Source organism: Amblyomma mixtum, chromosome 4 (genome assembly GCF_055824585.1).
Source record: "Amblyomma mixtum isolate Tamu chromosome 4, ASM5582458v1, whole genome shotgun sequence".
Taxonomy (NCBI): domain Eukaryota; kingdom Metazoa; phylum Arthropoda; class Arachnida; order Ixodida; family Ixodidae; genus Amblyomma; species Amblyomma mixtum.
The window spans coordinates 3835805-3849357 of record NC_143015.1 but is presented as its reverse complement, the minus strand read 5'-3'; the positions used below and the strand labels follow the sequence as shown (position 1 = coordinate 3849357).

The following is a 13553-nucleotide window of genomic DNA, read 5'->3' as shown; positions in this document are numbered from 1 at the left end:
GTCCAAAAATTAAAAAAACGGAACCGAGGACCGAAGTGCCGGATTTAGGCATTTATAGGCAACAAGTGCTGTTAAATAGGTAGTATTTCCTAAAAAACGAGAAAAATGCATGCAAGTGCAAAAATCCCCCGTTTAGGCATTTATAGGCATGTTTAGGCAAATGCCTAAATTTCCGGGCCCTAGTTATCACGATCGACGGCTGATGACTGCAGCAGACAAGACACAAACATGGACGAGGTGGAAATCCACGCAGTGCAGTCCCTAGGCTACATTGTGACGCTAACGACAGAGCACGAATTGCGGACAGAAGCTGCGCGCGACGACTACCCGCAGGTAGTGGTGGAACGTTTGTCAAGGAGCCAACCTATTGAGAGTGAACTCAAGCCTTTTGCGCAAGATCTGTTGTGAATTGGATACATTTTAAACGCTCGAAAGTAATTGTACCTCAGAGCATGCGAAAGATTTTTTCTAGCAATTCTTGCGGGACATCCCGGTGTTCAAAAGTACAAAGAGAGGGCACGCCGCCTTTTTCGGTCAGGCGTTAACGGTGAAATCGTAGCGCTCCATGCAAGCTGTTGAACATGTAAAAAATTTGTCCATGCGCAAGCAGAAGAATCTCCACTGGTGCGGTTAGTTCCTAGATGCCCGTGGTAGAGGGATTAAATGGACATATTTTTATTTCCTGGAGATTCCTACCTGGTCGCTTATGATGCCTTCTCGAACTTTCCAGAGGTCCAGCAACTCCAGTACACTACCTCAAGGACCATAATAGCTGCACTAGGCGCTATCTTCGCAATATATGGCGTCCCGTTAGAAGTTTGCACGGTCATACATTAGGGACATACATTAGGTTAGGGCAACCGTAAAAGAAGGAAAAATAATAAGCCCCTGCCTGCATCACATACGTACAAAAGGCTTAATCCAGTTTGAAGACAAAAGGTTCGCGGGCAATGATAATTTTACCACCCGTAGGTGGGAAAAAGGAGAAAAAAGGGGGGGCGCCACTGTAGCGACCCATAGCCGGGGGAGCGGGCCCGGAGGTGCCGTGGTAAATAAAATAGCAGACAATGTTTACTGCATTAGAATACAACGAATTTTTACTACGTAGGACACGACGATGAGCGAGCAGTGCCGCGGGACGGAGCACTCGCGCTAGGCCAGCTGCCAACAGACAAGGGACGATTCTGCTCGGTGTTGGTACTCTGCTGATTAGTGCTTACGCTTTATTATTCGTTATACAATTTTTTAGGGGACAATGCTCGCGTGTGAAAGACTGGTGTATATTCCTTGCCTAGTCATTTGTAACCTTTTTATCGGTGTTTCCCCATAGGAACAGAATTTTGAGGCAGTATTTGCCAAAGTTAGATCGTTCTTGCGTCTCCCCTGAGCTGTAGGCGTCGATGCTTCGTCTCCTCCAGAGCACTGAGAACTGTTCGGGATGCAACTGTGCACTTATTTAGGATTTCAAGCTTTTTGCTATATGTTTCGCTTGTGCGGCCCGCTGTCAAGTCGTTTCCCATTGATGATGTTTTTTTATTGAGTTTCACTTTCTCTTATTTATTCTTGGTCGACTGCTGTCAGCAGTGCTGCCGGCGATTCTCCGCGCTCAGAACTATTCCCAGACACGGGACCCTGCCCACAGACCTCCCTGCACCGCCCTCACCAGTGTTCTCCGTTTTTTGTCCTTGCATTTCCTTTTTTCCTTGACTCCCCTGATGTCCCCTGGAAAGTAGCGAAAAGGATGGGAAAATGGATGGGGTAACTGGTTGTCACGAAATGGGTGATGGGATTTAGAGCGGGAATGGGGATAGCGAGTTTGATCTGATCCTGCATTTATCTACATTTTGGCCAGCATGGTCAGGACAGGGTGAGCATCGAGACTGCCCAATGGTGCGGCCCCGCTCACGGGACGCCCGACCACCCATCAAACGCAATGGGCTCCGACCGCCGGAGACAGGAGAACTTAAACTGGGGGTCAGCTAACTGGGACCCCTCCGCGACGGGGTTTGTTTTCGACCTACAGTCTAATAGCCATCGAGTGCTTTTCGCGGTTTTTCAGACTAAGAGTAGACCTCAGTTTTTGAGTTATGACTTCGCCATGTTTGCACGAAACTATGAAACTATGGTTGGTGGAAAAAAGTGTACAGGTCGTCAAACGCAAAAAAAAAAACCAGGAGCCCGAGGACAACTTCTGGCAAGGACTGCTGGCTTATCGCTCAGCTCCACTCGAGGACGGGCGATCCCCTGGTGAACTGTTGTAAGGGAGGCGCATGCGAGCCAATCTTCCCGACTTCCATGAAGTACCCTGCGCCGAGGTGAAGAAGCTTTGCCAGCACGCACAAGGAGAACGTTTGTCGAGGCTTTCTCGAGGGGACATAGTACGGCGGTGAGGAACGAGAACGTGGTCCCGGAAAGCGAGGGTAAGAGGCACGCAAGCTCCAAGAACCATAAGCTGGTAACTGAAGATGGGCAACTTCTGCAGCGCAACGGCAAACACCTGATACAAACAGATGGTGCCTATGCTGAGACGGGCAGCGAAAACGGGGACGACACATCCGATCTGTGCGCTATCACAGGGCGTGTAGGAGCATCCTTGGGGGCTCGTACAAGATGAGGAACCGTATGAAGCTTCGAAGGTTGGGGATACAAAAACAAGCAGCTTTAATGGCACTTTTTAAGACACTTATTTACATAATGAAGAAAAGAGCAAAGAAACAAAAATTAAGAGTTCAAGGCGTCGAGCGACTGGATGAGCCTGTTACCCAAGGCCCAGAGCCACTGGATGGCCTATTACCCAAGGCCCAGAGCGTTCGTTCTCACTTAGGGCGCTGGTTAAATAGCCTAAGGCTCCACCCCTTCACCAGGTGGCATTTCAACACGACGCACAGGTCGGCACAACACAACACAGCAAACGGAGGCACCTGTTGCAGAGTCCGCGCGTGGGAACTGGCGAGTAGGCAACGTAAGTCTGTAGCTCTTTCGCACTGCGGTGCAACACTACTGCTAGCAGCACGTGTCCATCGAAACCAGGTGTGGCATGATGGCGCCGCGGCCGCAGCTGCGCTGGCTACCTCTGAATCGTTCCGGTTCCTCTCAGACGAGGTGAATTCTTTCTTCCCTTGTCGTCGGTCCATCGTCGGTCGCTTCTAGATGGGAAGGTCGTTCGCACCGAGCCCAGCGTGGGAAGAGCTCCATCGACCATTTCCCAGCTAGTCATTCTTTTTGGTGGGGTCATCTTGGTGTCAAACGACCTTTTGAAATTTCCCCTGTTGAATCCGCCACCGTTATCATCGCGGGTCTCTAGCTGGGTCGTAACAGCTGCCTCCCCCGCCAGACGAGTCTCGGCGGGTAGCAGTCACCGCTGCTGCACGAAGAGACGACTTGGGCTAATTGCTCGCAGACGTATGCCAGAAGCCCTCTGCCGTTGGCAACCTTGTCTTCTATTACGTAGGCCAAATTTTTTGAAGCGTCTCTGAAACTTCAACCACATGTCCGAGCAAGCACTCAACTCTCCTGCGAGTAAACCAGTTCAAAAGAGGGTGCTATAATCTGGTTAGTATAGCTGTTGAGAATAGCTCACATTGACACTTCTCAGGACCCACGCAAGCTGAAAAAACTGAATCTGCTACGATACGCATTCACTCAAAAACGCACGAAAAAAACTGAGTAGCAATTTTGGTTCATGAAGAGCATCCCGGACCGCTTTGAAAGAACAGCTAAGCGCGTCCTCATTTTCAAGCAATGTGCCCTTCTTGCACGTACTTTATAAAGTTCAAACATCTTCAAAAGCTGCACAACTGAGCAAAATCACGAACTTTACAAAAACCACTCAGCTCTACCGCTAAAGCTGGGAACTCGTTTGCCTTCACCCCTGTCTCCTTTTTTACAGTTGAGTCAATGCAACAAAAAAAAAGACAAACACTTATTCACTGAACTTGACATTCTTCAGCCGCGCCCAGCGCGGTCGTGTTCGGACGGCCAGTCTACCAACCGATGCTTTAAAATAACTTCCGGGTTGATTAGTTCCGCCTCCGCGCGACCTACTGCGGAAGGGGCGCCTTCTCCATTTTTTTGTCCCTGCTTGTCGCGTCCCCTTCCGACTCTCCGTAGCGGCATCTCTCCCAGGGCTAGAGCCGGCCTTCTCACTACCTTCCGTAATGCCTGCACCTTCCACCAAACTATCCCCTGTCTCTTCCCCACCTCCAACTCACGCGCTCTCTGCAGCGCCCCTTTGTGTGGCGGTCGCGCACTATTCTCCCTAGCACGTCGCATGCGTCACCTCTCGAAGGGCAATGCCGTCTGTGTACCCTCAAAGGAGGAGGGCGCTTTCGCCCCGCAGGGGCAGTCAACTTCGCTTTCATTGCGCGCATCCGCCTTCGGGAAAATATCTCTGATTTTCCTTTTCGGTCATTCGCTTTCGTGGTGCCGTCCCGTGTTAATCTGCCGGCATTTGCATCAGCATCAACACCTGTCCTGGCATTTCTCAAATGCTTGTCGCGTTCACGGTTTTTATTGCGTAGCGACGCTACTTCCGCTTTGCTCACAGTGCTAGACGCCGGCTCAACTGTCGAATTGTTCGCTTCTATTTCCTCCGAGCATGACAACTCATTTTCCTGCGGTCTGTCACTAGCCGCTCTGATTTGACTTTCGCTTTGCTGCTCTTTGCTTTGATGCAGCACTGAGCCGCATTCTGCGCTTGCTGTCGAACTGTAAAGGGGTTCTATACGTCGGCCACTGCCCGTCGGAAACTCAAAACAACCTGTCTGCTTTCCACTTTCTGCAGAGCTTAATGCTTCGCTGTCCTGAAGTCGGCAGTTTGGAGCAGCGCTATAAATGTTCTCGGTCACCGCCACAATCCGAGTAGCATCGCCCCTTTCAGCTAGCTCTGCGCTCTGACTTGGCGTCTCAGCGCTTCTATCCGATAACTCTCCGTGACGCTCTTTCTCGGAAAGCTGCCTTTCGGTACGGTGGCATTCCAACTCCCTACACTCTTTCTGCCTCTATTGCCGTAGCGGCATCTCTCCCAGGGCCTTCTTCTAGCTACCTTCCTTAATGCCTGCACCTTCCACCAAACTATCCCCCGTCTCTTTATAACGGCTGGCAGTGCTGCAACTCCTTTTCTCCGCTTCCAAATCGACAGATACTGCCCCTGCAGCTGCCGAGCTGGCATTTCTCTTTGGGCTCAAACCTGCCCTTTCCTTACTCTCCTGAGTATTTTACGTGTCCCTAGCTGACCAAGCGGGGTTCCTAGGATGGTCGCGGACACTCAAATGGGAGCGCTGCCCACTGCCATGACTTCGAACTTTGTGATTCGCCTCTACACGGATGCCGAAATATCTGTAAAGAGCGCTTTTCGCTGTCACATAGTTGTTTAACTCCTCGTCAGACAGACGCCCTAATACCTCGTTAACCTCTTATGGGAGGTTGGCCAACATCGCTGACCAGTATCCTTGGTCTAGATCTTCCTCTGCTCAAATCTGCTCTAAATTTGCGATGAAAGTTTTGAAACATTCGCCTCTTCGAAAAACTCTCAATCGAGCTCTCGCTCTTTCCCTTTACAGGAACTGAACTTTACGCCTACGCTCCTGCAGCTCTTGTCCGCGCAGTTTATCTAGCTCAGCCCGTCTCTCACTACACTTCTCCTTCCATTCTCTTTCTTTTACCTCGCGAAGTTTTCGCCTTTCCTGTTCTTTGTCCACGCGGAGGCTTTGCTGCGGAATCGTTTCACACGTCTCGCCAGCCTCCTTGTTGAGAAGAGGTACCACTTGCTCAAGACAACTCCCCGACCTCTTGCTCAACTCCATTCCTAACTTACGGAGCTCAATCTCCCGCTGCAGACTCGTTTCACACGTCACGCCTGCCTCCTTGTTTAGAAGAGGTACCACTTGCTGCGGACAACCGCCCGACCTTATACTCAACTCCATTTCTAACTTATGAAGCTCAACCTTTAGATCCTGCAGTTTTGCTTCATTTACACGTTCACGCTCACGCCTCTCTTCCTCTTTTTCCCGCTCTTTGTCCTGTCTGAGCTGCTCTTTTTCCTGCTCTTTTCGCTGTCTGAGCTGCTCTTTCGGCTGTTTTAGCTGCTCCTCCTTTTTTCGTTCGATGATGCTCCATGCTTCATGAGCTCCTCATCATCTGCCCCCAAATCAGTAATTGCCTGAATTATCACGGGTTTTCAAGGTTTCAAGGTTTGTTTATTGCATGCTTATGGTACAAGAATAAAAAACACTGGAATACAGAATACAAGAATAAAAAACACTGGAATTCGTGCCAAACCCCTTGTCTCAATTCCGAATTCCTAACACAACAGCAACATGTCCGCCTTCTGCAGTTTCTGTAGGTCTGTAAGGCCGCACTTCATTGACGCCCCCATCTTTCTTTAGCTTGAGGCCGCTGCGCGCCTCCGGTCTACGTTGGGATTTCTCTGTAAAGGCACGTGCTCCGCACCCACGTGTCCCCTGCAAACACACACAAAAACCAGGAAGTGACTGCACGCTTAGCAGCGTCGCCATGCCTGCCGACTGCTAGCATTGCCGACCGCGGGTGTCCACCGGTACCACCGGGGCACCAAGAAAGCATGCTAGCAGATTCCTGTACCATTCCGCGGAAACTTGCGAGACTTGAGTTCCGCGAAGGACCCTTTTGTTTGCTGGCATTACTGCCAGCACTAAATCATCACAGAGCTCGTTTCCTGCCTTTGGCACGAGTCACTCCCAAGATGATTCATGCAAGTGACTCGCCCTGTTGTTCACCTAGAACTCGTCATCCCTGGAAAAGCGACACGTGGGTGCGGCGGCGAGAGTGGAAAGGAGAGAGAGTGCGGATAGTGTGAGGAGTCCCGCGTGGAGAGGGTCTCCTGAATGTTCTTTTTATATGTTTCTGTTTTTCGTTCTGCCAAGCCCCGGGTTCGAGGTTGTGCCCAACCTTCCAGGGCAGTGGTTACTGTATGTTACACTTTCATTGGTTAGGGAAGTCTAGGGCGGGCCTTGAAACTTGACCGCCCGAAGTCCTTTGTTTGTAAAGCATATAAAAATGCATGCAAAACCACTGGACAGAAGTCCTAGATGAGCCCTAGACTTGTGTAGTCTCGGGAAGGACTCCGTGCTTGGCACGTGCTTCTACAAGCACCTAGGCTTTAACCGGAACCCTCCGGTCGATAAGTAAGGTCAGGTAGAGAGTTTTCTCTTTGTGAGAATTTCCCATTAATTTCCAGCGCATTTGTGATTTTGCTTCTGTAACCCAGTACACACTCTGTACACACTTGTAAATATAATCCTTCCTTTGACCTTCTACACCTGGCCATCTTGCTTATTGATCGCCGAATCATCAACGATTGGAAGGGTCTGAGCCCTTCCGAAGAACACAACGGACCATCAAGAAATTTCTGGCACAGTCGACGGGACATTCGGCGACCGTCGGCCCCGAGCTGATACCACCTGCAGGCCCGCAGTGTTCATGCGTCGGGCAACGCCGAGCTCGTAGCAGCCACCCTGGAGGACCAGAGGGAATCGACCTTCGGGACCAGCCAGCCAAGGGAACAAGGTACCGCGGCTCACAGACCCCAAGGCGGCGCTGACCCCTCATCTCAGGACGGGCTTGGAGCATCAACGGCACCTACTACCGACACCAGCACGGGTGAGCGGGATGCCTTACGTCTCTTTGAGGTGGTTATGGCTCAAGTGTAAATAGGTGTAATAGGTGTATGGTGTGGAAGCGAAGCATGATGGCGAGCTCAGCCGACAGAGAGGCAGAGGATAGTTCATTGGAGGATAACGAATCAGAGGACGACGTTCCGTCAAACGAAACGTCACAGCAGGACGTGACGTCAGCAGGGTTAGCGGCAGATACGGCGACGAAAGAACCGGTAGCAGGAAAGCGACGAAATGCAAAAGCAGTAAAAAGGTCTGATGCCGTAGAGATCCGCCGCATAGAACTAGATTTCGAGCTTGAGCTCGCAAAGCATACACTCGAAGTCGAATCTCGAGAGCGTATCGAATTGCATAAACTTGGGATAGCGGCGACAGGTGCCAGGCAGACTCCCTTAATACCGGAATCTGGCGAGCAACGGCGAACGGGCCTCGACCCAGTATCCCAATGTGCCAAGGTCCTAAGGGGCTCAAGTTACCGTGCGACGCCGAGGTACCGCTGTGGTTCGACGAGGTGGAGAGGGTATTCACAACGTACGATGTGCCAGAGAACAGCCGCATGCACTTGATTATGCCAGCGCTGATCGAGCGCGTGCGGTACTTAATTCGTGGTCTTAGGGACGATGAGTGCGGTGAGTACGACTCAGTGAAGAAAGCCGTACTAAACGAGCTGAAACTCACCCCCGCAGACTACCTAGACCAGTTCGAGCGCGCCGCAAAGCGCAAGGAGGAAACATGGGCACTTTGCGTCTCACGTGAAGACTTACTTCCATTACTACATGCGGTCGAGGGATGCAGACAGTAAGGAAGATGTCGTGGCGCTCGTCGTGGCCGATCGGATGAAAGCTAGCCTAAGCTCTGAGGGCTTAGAATACTTGCGCCTCCGCGAGGGAGAGAAATGGGTGAAACCTAATCAGATGTCACGGATACTGCAGACATTCGAGCAGGCTAAGGGAAAGGGGCCTGCAGTGCGACAAACGATCACACAATCGAAAAAAGAAAAGACCCCTCCACAACCTCCGAGCACCGACAACAAACGACAAATGCAGTGTTGTGTGCCGCGCAGTTGGTCATCGAGCAAAGAACTGCCCAAGAGCCGCTCAGAATGCGCAGAAAACCGATAAACGCGTTTGGACGCAGAGGGTAGCAGTGGCCAGCATAGAAACAGCTGAAACCGTAGTGCCAGCCCTCCCGCGCAGGACGTTGGTGGCAGAAATCATTGTCCCACGGTCGTCTGAAGAAGTACGGCAATCAAAGCTACAGCAGGTAGAAATCGAATGCGCTGGACTGCCGGCAACGGCAATTATAGACAACGCCAGTGAGATTACTGTAGTCAGAGAAAATCTCATGCCGAGCGTATCCCAGGAGCCTTTCGGCAAGATTAAGCTTGTGTCAGCTTTTGGCGAAACAATAGAGGCAAAGCTGGTTGCCCTCACGGTCAGTCTGAAGCAGCGCCCCACACTTGTAGCGCGACCAGAGGCCGTACATATCGTCTGCGCGCTCACGGGCAAGCTCGCAGAGGGAGTAGATTGCTTGTTGTCGCGGGTGGACTGGGAGCTGCTAACTCAGACCTACAGCCATGGCGAAACGCTTGCCCCGACCAAGAACCACGTTGCGGCTGACACAGCGTGTCTTTCTCCGCGGTCGAGAAGGCCCACGAGCCGACCACGACGGGCGAGGCTCACGGGAACCAATCCTAAGCAAACGAACAGTCAAACGATGACTCGATCCCGACGTCGGGCGAGCAGCACAAAACAGGCAGCGACGAGTATCCGACCAAAGACCAGTGCTCAATGCATGACGAGGAGGACGAGTCCTCAAAGCAGCGAGAGAAGTTCCGTTCGGCCCAGCTGTCAGATCAAAGCCTTAGGAAAGCTTGGGCGGACGCAAAAACGGGAAAGGGGGCATGTTTGTATCGAACGGTCTTTTATACCACCGAGACTCCGTGGCAGGCACAAAAGTCAAGCAGCTCGTCCTACCCCTCAGCAGAGGGGAAGAAGTGCTTTCTCTGACCCACGAATCTCTCTGGGGAGGACATTTGGGCCCAAGAAAGGCGAGGGCGAGAATTAAATAGTTTTTTTGGCCCGGTTCAGAGGCAGGTGTGGCACAACGGTGCAAGACGTGTCATGCTTGCCAGATCAGGTCAGATAGGCGGCTTAAAGACAGAGCGCCTATCACGCCCCTCACCACACCTGACCACCCGTTTTAAGTCGTAAATGTCGACATTATCGGGCCGATTGACGCACCCTCAGACCGGGGCCATAGGTACGCTCTTTGTCTGGTTGATTTGTGCACACGGTGGCCCGAAGTGGTTTGTCTGCGTTCACTGACCGCGAGAGCAACATGCGACGCCCTGCTCGCAATATTTAGCCGCACCGGCATCCCGGAAGTTGTATGTTCAGACCGGGGAACCAACTTCACTGCACAGCTGACGAGGGAAATGTTGTCAAGGTTGGGATCCGCACCCCGTTTTTCGACTCCAGAACACCCCGAGAGTTACGGGACGGTAGAACGGTGGAACCGTGTCCTGAAAAACATGCTATTCCACGTAATGGAGAAAGACCCGAGAAACTGGGACATACTCATCCCATTCGTGCTGTGGGCGTACAGGGAGGTACCCCATGACACCACAGGGGTTGCTCCATTCCGGATCCTTTACGGCAGGAACCCTACGGGGCCACTGGCCATTTTGCAGAGCACGTGGACGGGGGAGCAGCCGCTCCCAAACACACTAAGGGAAGAACCTGCGAAATACTTGAGGCAGCTGCGCGAACAGCTAGAAATCGCCGCAGCAGTAGCGGGGTTGACTGCAAGCGCACGGCAAGGGAACTACGCGCAGACGTACAATAGACAGGCCCGGAACAAAGTTTTCAACGTTGGAGATCAAGTTCTCGTGTTTGACACCAACCGCGATAGTAAACTAGCTCCTAAATGGCTCGGTGCATATGCCATAACCGCGCGGGAAAGGCAAAACTCCTACAGGATCGACAGCGGAGTGCGAGCCGCGCCACTTGTGCATGCAAACACGCTTCGGTCTTACTACGCGCGGGTTAGCCACGTTGGAGTCGTCTTCGACGAAGACACGGATTTTGAGGAGATTGAGTGCACACCTCGCCCTACACCCGCACAGTCGGGTCCCTTTTCCATCGAGCAGGAGAAACTGACACATTTGGACTGTCAGCAGCGCGCCGATATCGCGAAATTGTTCAATGGTTACGCGGACCTGTTCAATGAAACACCGGCAGTGGCGGAAGGGGGACAGCACAAAATCGAGTTACAAGACGGGTACCGGCCAAAACGCGCCTTCCCTTATCGAGTGTCCGAGCTCCTTAGGAAGGAGGTTGGCCGCCAAGTGTACGAATTGTTAGAACTAATAATAATAATAATTTGTTTATTTCCATCAGTGATGGGGGAGACTGCGGATAAAAGCCGCTTGACAACAAGCGACTTGACTGAAGCCCGCAGCCTCCCTGGGTCTCATATACCCTGTTGAGAGCGACTACGCTCATCCCGTGGTGTGTGTGGGGAAGAAGGACGGCTCAGTGCGCATGTGTATCGATTACCGCGCGCTGAACACAGCCACACGCACTGATGCATTTCCGATGACACCCCCACAGGAGTTAATGATGAGGGTAGGCCGCGCCAAGTTTATTACACTAGTAGACGTACGTCGAGGTTACTGGCAAGTACCAGTGGCCCCCGAAAGCCAACATTTGACTGCCTTCGTAACCCACGAAGGGCAGTACACTTGGCGCGTCATGCCATTTAGGCTGAAAAATGCGGCTGCCACCTTCCAGCGAATGATGAATACGTTGCTGTCCAGGCATCAGGCCTACGCCGCGGCGTATCTCGATGACATCGCCATTTTCTCGGCTTCGTGGCAGCGACACCTGAACCATTTGAACATTGTGTTTGCCTTACTCCGGGAAGCAAAGCTTAAGGTGAGCCCGGAGAAGTGTCAAGTCGCGCAGGCGCAGATCAGGTACTTAGGTCACATACTAGGAGGTGGTACCCACGGGCCGGACCGCGAGAAGCTAGCCGATATTCAGGACCACGCGCCGCCTGCCACGAAAAAGCAGCTCCGAAGCCTGCTGGGGCTATGCGGCTACTACCGCGAGTACGTCCAGAATTATGCTGAGGGCGCCGCACCACTCACGTTCTTAACGAAGCGAGGGGTACCAAACACGATACCTTGGACTCAGGAAGCACAGCAGGCTTTTGATACGCTAAAGAAGTTGCTCTGCGAAGCGGCGGCGCTAAGCACCCCCGATATCAGCAAGCCATATTGGCTGTTCACAGATACATCTGAAGTCGCGGCTGGAGCTTGCCTGGCACAGGTGGGAGATGCAGGGCGAGAGGAGCCGATCGCCTTCGCTAGCCATAGATTCACGCCAACTCAGACCCGCTGGTCAACGATCGAGCGCGAGGCATTCGCCATAATTTGGGCTCTTAAGAAATTTGACCATTGGGTGTTTGGGGCACAGATTAACGTGGTCTCCGATCACAATCCTTTGCTTATCTGACGACGGCGAAACTAGCAAGGTGGGCGCTGGCCTTGCAGCGCTACAATGTGGTTGTAACGCACAGGCAGGAAAGGCGTCTGCAACGGTAACGCCGACGCGTTATCTCGCGTCCCCAACATCAGCTGGGGAAAAGAGCGAAGCAATAATTGAGCCATGACCCCTCAAGCAGGCGTGAATGTTCCCGTTCACTCGCCGGACTTTGTGATGTGAACAGTGTGGTGTGCGACGGATGCCTGTGCAAGGACGCTGGAACGCCGACGCTCGTACTCTCATGAACACTATAGCCAAGCGGCCGAGTTGGTGGTACATATTGAATGGCAACAGCGCAAACGACGCAGAATTTATGAACAGTTTATGACCAAGTGTGTCGCTCTTGTGCAGTGCTGCGAATCTTTTTCGTTTCGCTAGAACTGGTTATTTCTGGCTGCATGTGCACCCAAGTTTGATTGTCATGTCGCTGCGGCCTTTGTTTGCTAAGCTTAAATGAGCGGACTCCAAGCTCATTTAGCAACTTAGGGGGGAGGTGTAAGGCCGCACTTCATTGACACCCCCATCTTTCTTTAGCTTGAGGCCGCTGCGCGCCTCCGGTCTACGCTGAGATTTCTATGTAAAGGCAAGTGCTCCGCACCCACGTGTCCCCTGCAAACACACACAAAAACCCTGAATTGACTGCACGCTTAGCAGCGTCGCCATGCCTGCCGACTGCTAGCATTGTCGACCGCGGGTGTCCACCGGCACCACCGTGACACCAAGAAAGCGTGCCAGCGGATTCCTGTACCATTCCGCGGAAACATGCGAGACTTGAGTTCCGCGAAGGACTTTTTTGTTTGCTGGCATTACTGCCAGCACCAAATCATCGCGGGGCTCGTTTCCTGCCTTTGGCACGAGTCACTCCCAAGATGATTCATGCAAGTGACTAGCCCTGTTGTTCACCTAGAACTCGTCATCCCTGGAAAAGCGAAACGTGGGTGCGGCGGCGAGAGTGCAAAGGAGAGAGAGTGCGGATAGTGTGAGGAGTCCCGCGTGGAGAGGGTCTCCTCAATGTTCTTTTTATATGTTTCTTTTTTTTTTCGTTTTGCCCAGCCCTGGGTTCGAGGTTGTGCCCAACCTTCCAGGGCTGTGGTTACTGTATGTTACACTTTCATTAATTAGGGAAGTTTAGGGCGGGCCTTGAAACTTGACCGCCCGAAGTCCTTTGTTTGTAAAGCATATAAAAATGCATGCAAAACCACTGGACAGCAGTCCTAGATAAGTCCTAGACTTGTGTAGTCTCGGGAAGGACTCCGTGCTTGGCACGTGCTTCTACACGCACCTAGGCTTTAACCGGAACCCTCCGGTCGATAAGTAAGGTCAGGTAGAGAGTTTTCTCAGTGTGAGAATT

General features: G+C 52.2%; 1 pseudogene; it reads left to right on the top strand.

Moving 5' to 3' along the window:
• The first annotated feature begins 228 nt into the window (after positions 1–228).
• Positions 229–10274, top strand: LOC149345509 (uncharacterized; annotated as a pseudogene).
• Positions 10275–13553: the final 3279 nt, after the last annotated feature.